Source organism: Papaver somniferum, chromosome 6 (genome assembly GCF_003573695.1).
Source record: "Papaver somniferum cultivar HN1 chromosome 6, ASM357369v1, whole genome shotgun sequence".
Taxonomy (NCBI): domain Eukaryota; kingdom Viridiplantae; phylum Streptophyta; class Magnoliopsida; order Ranunculales; family Papaveraceae; genus Papaver; species Papaver somniferum.
The window spans coordinates 71,226,331-71,238,339 of NC_039363.1; positions in this window are offsets into that span (position 1 = coordinate 71,226,331).

The following is a 12,009-nucleotide window of genomic DNA, read 5'->3' on the forward strand; positions in this document are numbered from 1 at the left end:
CTTGGGTTGGAGTTAGATAAACATCGACAGGCCTTAATTACATGACCTTTGTTTCCACAATAAAAACATCGTCTATCATGATGTTTAAGATGATGTGAAGATCTATGATGAGAGTAGTTGACCTTTTTATTTCCTGGGCATGCCATGTCCTTTTTACAGGAAGGATCCTCCTTTTGAACTCCCTTAAGGTTGACATTCTTCTTTCTTCCTGGAGAATGGTACAATCCAGACTTGTTGGATTTTGGGAAGGATGTATCCAACTGATTTTCAGACATTAATGAACACATATCATCCTTTAGCTTGTTGACATGTTCGGTGACATTCTTTATCTCAGAGTCATATGAGATTTTTAAGGCATTATATCATTTGTTGCTTTTTTTCTTAAGAGCTGAGTTTTCTTTTCGTGATCAACACTTTACTTTAGCTTGGTTTCTAAGAAATTGATCTTTGAGGAGGAACTGATCTTACAAGATTCTAAGTCAGTTTTACATGATGACTAATCACTTTTGAGCTGATCATTTTTAGCTTTCATATGACCTAGTCTTTAAGAAGTTTTCCTTCTCTTCTTAATGCAAGTGTGATCTCGGTTGCACAAGAAAGAAATTCTTTCTTTAGTTCATCAAGTTGAGATGTTTTTATGTTCACATAATAAATATCTTCTTTATCATCAAGTGATTCAGAATCAGACTCATCGACTGTGAGTACAGGACTTAACTTAACCTCTTCTTGAGAACATACAGACATATTTTCAGAAGAGCAAGTGGGGCTTATAGAAGACATCCCTTCTAAGCATTTTCGGAAGTTAAACCCAGGACGAGTTTTTCTCAGACCTTGTGACACGTTAAAAGAATCATCCATTGGATTCAATTCTTATAGGTTGGATCGCACCAAACACAGATTGTTAGATATTTTCGTCTTTCCCTGCTCTGATACTAATTGAAAAGACGAGATACCCAAATATACCTCAATCTAAAACTTTTCCTACCTATAAGTCCTTTCGCCGAAAGTGATTGTCTATGGACTTAGTCGAGACAATACAACTAATCGGTTCATACTTCGTGTGATCGTCTATGGATACGAGATCGAGACAATACAATAACGAAGTAGTTTACTTGATAAAAAGTTTCGGACTTAACCAAACATAATAGGATCAACTTATCAAATAAATAGGAATTAACGTTTGGGTGATTTACTTTAGTTATAATAAAACAATTATAATGTGGAAAATAAAAGTAAATGACACAGCAAGATTTTGTTAACGAGGAAACCGCAAATGCAGAAAAACCCCGGGACCTTGTCCAAAATTAAATACTCTCAGGATTAAGCCGCTACACAAAATTACACATAACTTCATATAGTTGAGATCAAGCAACCAAACCTATAGTTCACCTAGTTCCGTCTGTATTCCCACGCCTCCAACTTATAAATAAGTCACGTACTTGGAACAATTCCTTTGGTTCGTATTCCAAACATTAAAGGAATAACAAATATGTTTGGTATCAACTCTCTTCAACCAAGTGATATGAGTCGGACAAATGATCTTCTGTTTATCTTAACATAAACTCTTTCGTCAGGTCCTTAGATCTATCTTATGTTCAATTACCAAAGTAATCGTTAAGATTTTGCGATCAACACTCTTAATCCAAAGAATTTTGTTGACGACGATCTACTCAATTAATTAATCCAATTCTATCACAAGGATAAAACTGATTATTAATTGGATCATCTTTTTACCGAAACAAGTATTGTGCACACCAACGATTATGAACCCACAAATCAGAAATCTTCAATATCTTTTTCGTCTTCAAATCTCCTTAGATCTTCAATAAACACCTGCAAACAATCTCTTGAATCTCTTGTGATCAATCACGCACAGAATGGAGTCTGTTAACAATGGATTATCACAATATCGTCTTTAGAACTACAAACAGTCTAAATATCCCTGTCGAAACTCTGAACTAGTTTGAGTGAATCTTATATCGAAAAGAATATCCTCAAGCATAAACAAACTAGGTGCAATCAAAGTTCAACCACCGTTGGTCAATCAAATCAATTAAAACAAAAGATAAACCGCAATTATCTAGTTTCCCACCAACGGTACTCGTAGAGCTTCTCAATCCCAAAGAAGACTTTAAAATGAGCGGTCGTAAGAGATTTCGCCTAATTAGGTTACTCTTCTCTCCGAATAGGCATCTTCACCAGTAACAACACAACCGAGGAAGTTTGCTGTCACGAAGGATTAGTTTGCTAGAAATGAAAACTTCAAGTATTTATAGACTATGAAGTTTGGACACCAAGGAATTTCCAAAACCGAAAATATTCTCAAGATGTTTATTAAAGCACAAATTCGGTTTCCATAATTCCTGGAAATGCTCTGTCCAAAAATAATGATCGAAATCTCTCAGAAAATCTTTAATTAGTAAATGCACATTACTAATTCTTATTTTTCTAAATATGAAATTAATAACCTTAATTAAGAGATTCTTAACTTATTTGTGTTTCGATCCTGGGATTCTCTTCCCTTTGTTATTAAGGAATAACTTTGAACAATTAAATAATAAACATTCACAGCATGTGTTCAAAGTATATCGATATCCTAACTTTGTAAGTACTCTTTCATACTTACAACCTTGAAACCGATTTGCCACACTTCCAAACAACTTTAAAATTGGTTCATCTGACTTTCAAGAACTATGTGATTGATCAAATAACATTCAATCACAAATCATGGGTTTAACGGTTCTACCAAAATAAGTTTCGGTTCTACCTCCATGTGAGTACTGTGCATAGTCACACTAGCTTTCCAAAATTCGGTTGACTAGGTACTAGAATCAGTTGCCCACATATATATGTTATCTAACTTGAACGTGTTGCACATGTCCATAGGATCGGTTCCCCTTTTTGCTATAAACCTGTTGCACCTCATACAAGGCTCGGTTCCCCTTTGTGATGTACCGCACCTCTTACTAGAATCGGTTCCCCTTTTCCCAGTTTTGGTCAGACATATAATCACAAACCCGATCATACCATCTCAGGTGATTACTTAAGATCGGTTTCACTAATAAAAGTCATACCAATGCATAAGTCAGGCCTCTGTGAATAGTTTTACCAAGAACACAAACAAGTCATGAACGGTTCTACTAAATCACAGATATTGGATGTTCAAAAGATATGCAATGAATAACAATCCCAATAATTCCTAGGGATTTCCTTTTCGATTCACAAACCAAGTTCATGAGTTTACTTCCTTAGAACACATGTAAACATTGTTCACTAGGATGAAATCCTCACCTCATACCCATACATAATCACGATAACATTCGAATGATTATGCCTATGTCTTATCTACAAAGTTTAATGGTTATGCAATAAACCTCGTATTGTATTCCTTAATACTATGTTTATCTAGAGTTCAAACATGCTTCGCAGTTTTGTTTCCAATATGCACGACTTGAAAGATACGTTAGGGAACGAAACAGTTCAAATCAACTATCAATAACCTTAAGCGGAAGGATGACTGTTGTCGTTGTAGCTCCTTGCTTCTTCACATCTTCAAGTCTTCGCAATACTTATAATGTCGCATATTTTAATACTTTCAAGATAACCTATACGAAGTTGACTCTAGTAAATAATAAAGCGACTCTTAACATGAGTTCTGATTCACTAAAATATGACAACCAAACTTGACATACCAACGCTTGGTGGGTTCAACCGAGCTATGCTCTAGCAGTGAGATAGATTGTCTTAATGATAAATTCACCAGAACCATGTCCCTAAAGAATAATGAGATTAATACTCTTAAAGATGACCTGCAAAGGTTATCTGGAAGTTCTGACAAAATCTCAGCAATGTTATTCGGTTAAAAGTCCTTTTGGAACACAAATGGTTTAGGGTTTGTTGTCATATTTTAGTGTAAGCACTAACAACTCTTTTGTTCCGATTGATCGTGGAACAATGGTTGTCGATTGTTGTGATAAACATGATGCACTTCAACATAACAAAAAATCTTTATTGATTTGTTCATTTTTTGGATATGCAAATCATGTTCAAAGCACGTGTTGGAGATTCAAAAGGAACAATAAAAGAATTGCCAAACTTCAAGAGAACATGCAAAGGATGAATCTGGCATTGGATAATCAACAAGGTTTTCCTAAAAAATCAAGTAATTCCAGATTCCGACGAGGTAAGAAATCTGTTTACACAACAAACCTTGACAAGCCACTAAGTGGTAGAAGATGTGAGCATTTGGCTCACTCCGTCACTGTCTAAATCCAAGGACGTCCGCATCCTCATCTTTATCTTGAGAAAATGAGGTTTGCATCAAAGTGGCTCAAGTCTTGTAGTTGTGACTTCTTTATTTTTGTTAAGAAAATATTCTCCTAATATTTTAGATAATGGATAATAAACCATGTAAGACTTGTTCAAAGTTCTTCTAGGGTTTGGATGTCCATAAGTCTATTTATAATCATTTGTAATCTTGTCCTTCTTCTCTTTTCTCCTTGAAATATACATTTTTCATGGCTCCTGTAACTAGAGGTACCACAAAAAGGGATGCAGTCGAAGCATTTAATGTGTATCTGTGTGAAGGAATCACTTCCTCAAGGATGAAAAAAGAGAGATCTACAAATAATAGAAAAGGTTCTTCCTCTAACTGCCTCTTGTCAGTTTTTCATTTTAGTAATAACTTTAGAGGTATGGTGAAACATTTCATCAACAAAAGAAATGATTTAAAATCTCAAATCGTTTTCTCTTTAGAAAAGGTATCTCACTATGAACAAATGTTGTCTCTAGCAAAGAACACCTTGTGTGAGCTAAAAAGAGAACTCAGTGAGTTGACTGATATCTCTAAAGATTTAGAGGAATTGAACGATCCCATAATCAATGGGTTTTTCAATAATGAGAAGGAATTCTCAGTAGATTCTCTGAGAGAGCTCTATAATGTCTAGAAAACTTCTTATCATAATTTATTCTTGTGTTTTTAAGAATATAACTAGGGTTTGGAATAGCCATTATTGTGAATACACATATCTATGTCCAACGTTTTCATCTTGCAATGTTCTTAAATTTAATTATTTAAATTCTAAAGTTTGTTTGGAAGATGATTTTGCAGTATTAATCTTTATGATTTCAAATATTGCAATTTGTTATAGGATATGTGTGTTTGCGTCCGTGAACTGTGATTGTCCCATACGTAAACAAAAAGTCAAGCCTTTTATGTCATTATGCAAATATTGATGGAAGAAAGGATGAACTTTTGTCTACAAAGATTAAGTCTATTATATGTCATTGTGCAAATGGTGATGAGAAATAGAACGGATCTTTGTTTATTCCGCAGTATTGATCTTCCCTGATCCATATTTTTATGTATATATTGTGCGGCTCCGTAAGTTCTCTTATGTGAGCATTTCCGATTGAATTAATTATGGGTTCTCTTGTAGTTAATTTAATTGAGATTTTTGGATATAAATTCATGTTTCATGTGACTTTTTAATGTCCAAATAAATCCTTCTTTTTTGTGAAAGTAAGGTCGCTCTTGTTGTTCTTTCTGGAATGACATTTTATGGGGGGGATTTCTTAATTGAACTTGTGCTTAATTGCCAAATCTTTGTTGGGAGTGCGGCTGTGGAATATTATAGGGGTTATCTTGTATATTTATAAACTCCTTGATGAATGCATTTAGTTTCGGCTATATGATTGCATCTAAAAAGTTGATATGTGCATTCTTCTGGTCATGAAGTGTCTCTATGAAAATTTCATTAGGTTCCCACTAGTTTTCGTACCTTTGCCAATTTTATTGACAAAAAGGGGGAGAATTAATGTGTATTTTACACTACAAATACATATGGTTTTCAGATCATTATGTAAGGGGGAGTGGTTTTCATGTGAGATGAAGTATTGAGTAAGGGGGAGTGATACATATCACCATAGTATTGTTGTCGAAGTTGTGATACAATTGAACTTTGATGATGTGTAATAATACTATGACATTGTGTAATAATGATTGAGAGCTATTGTTTCCTCATTTTTATGGATATGGATCTTCAACAACGATGATGTTGATTCGAATATCTTTGGAATCATTGAAGTACTGAAGTGACGAATATTTCGAGTAATGTTGAAGAACCAAGGAGATCAAGCATGTGGATTAGAAGATGCAAAGTTTATTTGTTTTGTATTCCATATGTATTGATAGTTTTGTCACTAAAATTGACAAAGGAGGAGATTTTCAGAGCACAGTTCGGTCGAGCTCGCAAGCGTTGCTATCTCAAGCTTGTTTGTCAAGTTTAGTTGCCAAAACTATAAATATTGATTTCTAGTCTACTTATAGCTAAGTCTCGGACTAGGATAGTATGTTTATTTGAGCTCTACACTCCAAGGCGTTCATCATGCAAATACGAAAAACTACTCAAGGAACTGGTGGAACTTCATCGACAAAAAGGTATGTGGAGACTTGAACTTATCTATCACTCAAAAGTCTATCTATTCTATCTCCTATCTTGAGACAAAAGTCGTATTGCTATATAGACTTCGATTATACACATTTTCTATTTCGAGCCGAGTTTATCTCGCTTATCTATTTCTCAAAATATGTGTTGCTAAGCTTTCGCTTTGGCCAAGTTCATCTTTACTGGTGACGGAAGTCATGTTGAACATTTCAATATCTTGAAAATCACTTTGATGAAAAATAGTTTGTGAATAACAACTATATAACATCCTCTAAGAATGTTTCAATGGTTGAAATGAGAGGTTAGAATATATAACTTTGAATGGATGTAAACATTATATGTGAACTCATACTTGTGTAAGTCCAAAATCCTTGAACCAAAGTATGCGTACTTTACTGGTTTAGAATGACCGGAACCAAGTCCGCGTACCTGTATGCGTACTATCGGAAGTTCACATCCCGTGAATTTTTGCTGGAGTTTGTGAGCCAAAAACAAGCTCAATCTGGGTACTTAAGTATGTGTACCCGTATGCGTACTTAAGTGGGTTATTTTCTAAAAACGGTTTATTCGTAAACTAAGACATTTATAAATTAAGGAATGCAATCTTTGCAAACCGTGGCTATAATTTTCATGAATCCATTCGAGTGAATCAAAATTGTTTTTACTTCGATGTGTCTTGTATACTTGACAAAAGTCATCGCATATGGTTTTTAGACACTGGGTGCAGCAATCACATGTGTGGAAAAAAAGAGTTATTTGTTGATTTGGATGAGACAGTACATTCATAAGTGAAATTTTGGAATAATACCACAGTTCCAGTGATGGGAAAGGGAAGAATTGGCATCATTCTGAAAGATCGCTCCCGGGCATATATATCGGATGTGTTTTATGTTCCTAGCTTGCATCAAAACTTGTTAAGTATGGGTCAACTTTCTGAAAGAGGATACACTATGAATATTTCTGATGGAATATGTACCATTCACGACAAGAAAAGGGGCCAAATTGCAAAGGTAAGGATGACCAAAAATCGTTTATTTCCATTAAACATTCAGTACCCGAAAGAACATTGTTATATTTCTAGTGTTCATGATGACTCTTGGTTATGGCACATGAGGTTAAGACATGTTAACTTTAGTGGTCTGCAATTACTCGCGAATAAAGAGATGGTTTCAGGCTTTCCGATTATTAATTTTCCTGAAGGAAAGTGTGAAAATTGCATTTTCTGAAAGCAACATAGAGATCCCTTCCCTGTAGGAAAAGCTAGGAGAGCAGAAAAAGCATTGGAGCTTGTTCATTCTGACTTATATGGTCCAATAGAAGAAATATCTCACGTTGGTAACAGGTACTTTATTACGTTTATTAATGATTTCAGTCGAAAAGCTTGGGTTTACTTGTTAAAACATAAAAATGACGCTTTTGATGCATTCAAATTCAAAGCACATGTCGAAAATCTGATTGGTAATCATATTAAGGTGTTGCGTACTGACAGAGGTACCTAATACACTGTGGTTGATAAATTTATGGAGGAGTTTGGTATTCAGCATCAAATGATAGCAAGGTATACACCATAATAGAATGGTGTGGCTGAGAGAAAGAACAAAATTGTAATAGAGATGGTCCGTACAATGAGGAAAACTAAAAATTTGCCGAAAAACTTTTGGGGTGAAGCGGTTTCTTGTGCATTTTATTTACTAAATAGGTGCCCTGCTAGGAGTGTGTCTGATAAGACTCCAGAGAAAGCATGGACAGGTAGAAGACCAAGTGTTCGACACCTTAAGGTGTTTGGTTGCATAGCATATGCCCATATACCGGATCAGATTCGTAAAAAACTTGATGACAAGAGTGAAAAATGTATTTTTGTAGGTTATAGTACTGCAAAAAAGGGATACAAGTTATTCAACCCAAAGACAGGGAAGATTATAATTAGCCGAGATGTGATATTCGAAGAACAATGTTAGTGGGATTGGAATACAGAAATATCAACTGCAAAGAGTATTGTTGTTGAAAACCCAGAAGCAGATGTGCAAGAAAATTCTACAGGAGTATTTCCTTCACCAAATCAGGCTAGTACTTCTAGTACTGATACAGAACCATCACTGCAGCAAGAAGCATTGTCTCGTCCTACTTGTAATCGTGTTTTACCTTCCCGTTTACAAGATTGTGTTTTAACCAATGATAATGATGATACCGATGAAGAATTGGTTAATTTTGTGCTTTTTGGGGACTGTGATCCAATAGTTTTTGATGAAGCTTCTCAAAAGGAAGGGTGGGTACAAGCTATGGATAACGAGATTCAAGCAATCGAGAAGAAAAACACATGGGAGCTTACTACACTTCCACAAGGTAAGAAAGCAATAGGTGTAAAATGGATGTACAAGACAAAGCATAGACCTGACGGAGAGTTGGATCGTCTTAAGGCAAGATTGGTGGCAAAAGGTTACAAGCAAAAACCGCGTATTGATTATTTTGAAGTGTTTGCGCCTGTATCTAGACTTGACACTGTCCGAATGATTATTGCACTAGCCTCACAACATAAATAGAAGATTTTTCAAATGGATATGAAGTCTGCGTTCTTGAATGGTGTTCTTGAGGAAGAGTTTTATGTGGAGAAACCTGCTGGTTATCTAGTAAAAGGGCAAGAAAACCAAGTATACAAGTTAAAAAAGGATTTATATGGATTAAAGCAAGCGCCTCAAGCTTGGTATACACGGATTGACAATTATTTTGTGAATAATGGTTTCAAAAAGTTTCCATATGAACATACTCTATACATGAAGGATGATTTTCTTGGCAATCATATTATAATATGTTTATATGTTGATGATATTATCTTCACGGGTAGCAGCTCAACAACGATCAAAGAATTCAGGGAGGCTATGGTTAAAGAATTTGAGATGACAGTCCTTGGACTAATGTGTTATTTCCTTGGTCTTGAGGTGCGACAAACAGATGATGGAATTTTAGTATCACAACAAAAGTATGCGAAGGATATTTTGGAACGTTTTAATATGAAAGGGTGCAATTCTTCTTCAACTCCAATAAAAGACAGGTTTAATCTAGTAAAGGAAGATGCAAGTGAGCTTGTTAATTCCAAATATTATAAAAGTTTGGTTGGTAGCCTTCGATACTTGACCTCTACAAGGCCTGACATTGTGTACGGTGTTGGAATAATCATCCGTTTTATGGAATCTCCACGCCAATCACATTTACAGGCAGCAAAGCGTATTTTATGATACATTAGCGGTACGACAGATTTGGGAATGATGTATACATCTTTTAAAATTCTGATTTGGTTGGTTATACCGATAGTGATTGGGCAGGTGACATCAAAACAAGGAAAAGCACTTCAGTTTACGCTTTTCATATGGGATCAGGTTTTTTTCTCATGGTCATCTAAGAAAAACAATTGGTTTCTTTGTCGATTGCAGAAGCAGAATATATGGTTGCTGCTTCTTGTGCTACTCAAGCTGTATGGTTAAGGAAGATGTTCAAGTCACTCAATCGTGAACAAGAATTTCCTACAAATATTGTGTGTGATAACAAGTCCGCTATAACACTCACAAAAAATCCAGTTTTCCATGGAAGAAGTAAGCACATAGATATCAAGTATCACTACATTTGTGAGCTAGTTAATAATAAGGAGATAGTCATGGAATTTTGTCAAAGCGGTGAACAAGTTGCTGATGTTTTTACAAAGCCTTTGAAGACTGAAACATTTATCAAGTTGCGAAGGATGTTGGGAATGGTCACTTTACAGGGTCTTGGTTCGAGGGAGGTTGTTGGAAATCAAGTCTAACCAAGACTAACAAAGATCGTTTATGGAAGTCCAAGCTATTTTAAGTTATTAAGTTATAATAGGATATTAAGCTATTGTTGGAAGTCAATGTTTTGATTCTAGAAGTTTTTTTTTAGGAAGGTTATGTCTTGATAGTAGTAGTATAAGTAGGGATGTTAAGCCGTAGGTTATGATCATCTGAATTTATTTACTTAATTGAATTCCTTAGTTTGTTTTTCTTTTAGCACTTTTGTCTCTTTTGATTTCAGATTACAAGATTATGTCGATGTCATATATACAAAGTTCAAAAGATAAGCGTTATACTTCGTAGTCTAATTTCCTAATACTATGATCATACAATTATGACCATGCCACATCACTAGAGTATTATACAATATGTACAGTATATACAGCTTTGCAGTTATGTTTTCAATATAGCACGACTTGAAATATACGTTAGGAATGAAACAATTCAAGTCAATATTACTAACCTCAAGTGGAAGCATGATATCGTCGTTGTAGTTCGATACTTCTTCACATTATTTAGGTCTTCGGAGTAATACTTGTATGTCTCAACATTCCTAGACTTTCTAGTCTAACCTAAACGAACTTGACTCTAGTATTTAATAAAACGACTCTAGATAAGTTTTGATACTAAAATATGACAACCAAACTTGACATACCAACACTTGGAGAGTTAAACCGAGCTATGCTCTAACAGAACCTTTCAACTATATTGGAGTATTCTCTCAAAAACTTCTCCCTTGAAAAACATGACCATCCCAATTCTTCAGTGGGATATTCTTCATCTATTCAATAACAGAGAACAACTTCAGGTTATGCATACTTGATACTGCCTTCAAAAATTGTTCCTCGATAACTGCATTATAATATTGGTCATACAACTTATTCCCTTGCTAACATGAATATTTCCTTTCATGTGGTAGGAGAAGTACAAGTGTGAAGCATCTGGGAAAATATCAGGAACATTATTCAAAAGACCAGATCCCCGATCAAATATGATGGTTAATGGACGATCGGCACTAACAATTCCCTTCAACTTTTTCAGAAACCAACGCCAATTATCACCATCTTCGCAAGAAACAAATCCAAACGCAACTTGAAATATCTCTGCAAATGAAAAAGAAACAAATAAAATCTGATACTTTAAATGGTAGCATGTTTCAAATTATACAATAGAGGAAACCAAGACAATTTGTCTCCCAGAAAGATGGAAACAACTAGCACAAGTTGTCTAAAAAAATGGAAGCAACTTAAATTACACAGTGGAAGAAACCAAGAAAAGTTGTCTCTAGAAAGATGAAACCAACTAGCACAAAGTTGTCTTCAAAATGAAAGCAACTTGGCCAAGTTGTTTCCAAATTTGGAAGAAACTTGTTAAGGTTGTTCCCAAAAATCTGAACCTACAGCAACATCATGCTAGATATAACTCAAAACCAAACAAGGTATGTTGGCTACAAGTTTTCTACCAAAGTTTTTTGTCCACAATGTGAAAACAAAAAATGTATAACGACAGATAGAAACACAAAAAAATGAAAAAACACATCATAAAAAGAAGAAAAAAGGAAAAAGAAATGCATAATACCTTGATTACCAGTTTTCACAAGCTACCATAAGACCACCCCTGATCTTCCCAGTGAAAAAAAAAACTTCTGAAGCTGCTGGGTTTCAGCATCAAACTCAAAGTCGATGACGCTTCCAGGATTATGACGCTTCATAGCATCAACATACCACATGAAGTTGGAATACCACTTAACATCATCATCC